This window comes from Macrobrachium nipponense, chromosome 27 (genome assembly GCF_015104395.2).
Source record: "Macrobrachium nipponense isolate FS-2020 chromosome 27, ASM1510439v2, whole genome shotgun sequence".
NCBI lineage: Eukaryota > Metazoa > Arthropoda > Malacostraca > Decapoda > Palaemonidae > Macrobrachium > Macrobrachium nipponense.
Window position 1 is genome coordinate 12,262,595 of NC_087216.1, and position 2,500 is coordinate 12,265,094.

The following is a 2,500-nucleotide window of genomic DNA, read 5'->3' on the forward strand; positions in this document are numbered from 1 at the left end:
AAAATATATTTAAATAACAAAATCAAACAGACATACTATTGTGGATCTACTTTCCCACTGAGATTATTATCAATATGGAGCCATAAAACTCACAAGAGAAGTAGTTCACGAACCACAGAAACAACATGACGTTTTGAAACCCCACGGTAATGACAACCAACCTCTTCCTTACTCTTGTGACATATATCGAAAGTGCCGTCGACCTTAAAGAAAAAAAAGAGTTCGGGTCTCCCCCCTCCGCCTCTCTCTCTCTCTCTCTCTCTCTCTCTCTTCTTCTTCTTCTTCTTCTTCTTCTTCTTCTTCTTCCTTCAATTATACATATGTACTCTGGAGCTCAATCTGTTCTCCTTTAGCAAATACCACACAAGATTTTTGCCCTAAATCGTTTTCTCTCTATATACACAGCAACTTCGACGTGATTCTCAGTGACGGCAACTAATTTAGTTATCAGTCACTCCTCGATCGTTATTCACTCCTTTCTTTCAATGTCTTCCATCCAAAATCTGGAACGCTAAGAATTTCTTCATCTTATTTTTTTTTTTTTTGTTTTTTTTTTGGGGGGGGGGGCGGGGGGTTGTCCCTTCCAGTCCTCTTTTGCTCCATCCGGCACCCCGCTTGTTTGGGGAAACAGTTTTACTAAACAATCTGTTCTTCCGGGTCATATGAGACTTTCCTGAAATGAATAACTCTCTCTCTCTGTATATATATGTAAGTATGGATGTATATATATATATATATATATATATATATATATATATATATATATACTATAGTATATATATATATATATATATACTACATACATTATACACACACACACACACATACACATAAGGAAAAGTCTCCTAACTGCAGATTCTGTACAAACACTAAATAAGGCGAAACGCTTCACAACCCTAAAACATGTAGTCATAAATGAACAAGTATAACCCCGCTACATAATCTACTGAATCCTCATATCATCGGTGAACAAATGACAGAATCAGAAAAAAGATTTCGCAAAATTTCACTTTACATGAATAAACGTTGCAAATGCAGAAATAGAGGAAAACCACAATAGCCAGAGCAATGCCGGAAGCATTTCACCAGCCAGGAAGAGTTGTTTAAAATTTCAGTGCAATCGGAAGAAAAACAATGATATATATAAAAGATGGAGATACCATATAACACGTACGACTATTCCACCAGAGCAATAACAAGAATAACAATAATAAACAGATGAATGTAAACGGATAATTAAACGCACAAGAGGAAGGACAGCCGCTCTATGAACCGTCGCACATATAATCCTACACAAAGCAATAACATTTTTGATGATGAGGCTGTATTATTATCAGTCACAAACATCCGGTGACATCACAAGCATACATTAATTATGCTTTGTTGAAAGGTATAATATCTCCCGTTTGGGGAGAAAAAAAAAAACGCGTAGAAATATATATTTATGCGAGTTTGGCATTCATCAATAAATGATATTCATCAAGCGCTTTAATCTAATTAGCACCTGGATGACTGAGGGGAAGAGAGTGGGGAGTGAGGGAAGTGAGGGGACGGCGTAACGAGAGGGGAGGGGGGGGAGGGAGGGAGGAGGGAGGGAGTGTGTCGATATCAATAACCGGCGATCAAAGGCCTATAACCCTACTCCGTCCCCGCGCTTACCAACAAACCCTTCCCCCTACCCCCCATCCACTTTAGCCCCCCTCCTCAATAACACCCCCCCCCCAAACAACCCTCCCAATTCGTCTCATTTCCTTTGCCTGGTAGTGGCAAGAACACCTCGGGGTCTCTTGATCCGCTCGTATCGCCGAATGTTTGAAAACGAGGTTTTAATTACGCACAATCGAAGTGATTGTGGAGGACGGTGATACATGTATTCGTTTCAAGCACGTCGCATATGAGGCGCCCTTTGTACTCGATGTGCGTGCGTTCGACAGGAAGGTACGAGGGTATAGACTTAGCTAGAATATATATATATATAATATATATATATATATATATATATATATATAAGGATATATATACACACTTGTGTGTGTGTAAATAATTCTCCTGTTAAAACAAAATACGTGTCAAGTATAAAGGCCCAATAAAACACTGGTTTAATAAAACTAAGGACTATATTTCGGAGGACTGATTCCCTTGATAAGGGTGGGACATAGTCCACCGAAATTAGTGTTTTTAATGGGCCGGGCTATTTTATACTTTATATATATATATATATATATATATATATATATATATATCTGTGTGTGTGTGTGTGTGTTGTGTGTGTGTGGTGTGTGTGTGTGTGTGTGTGTGTGTATTCAAGACCGATCATAGCCTTTGCGCCAAAACCCACATTTTAATATTTATTTGCGAAAGGACTTTCAGCCCATCTTTTATCCTCCAGTGAAATAATATTCTCACGGAACAACACTACAAAAATACATTTATAGTCACATGAAATCTTCATGAATGGATATTGAATGTGATACAAAATAAATTATATATATCAAAAAAT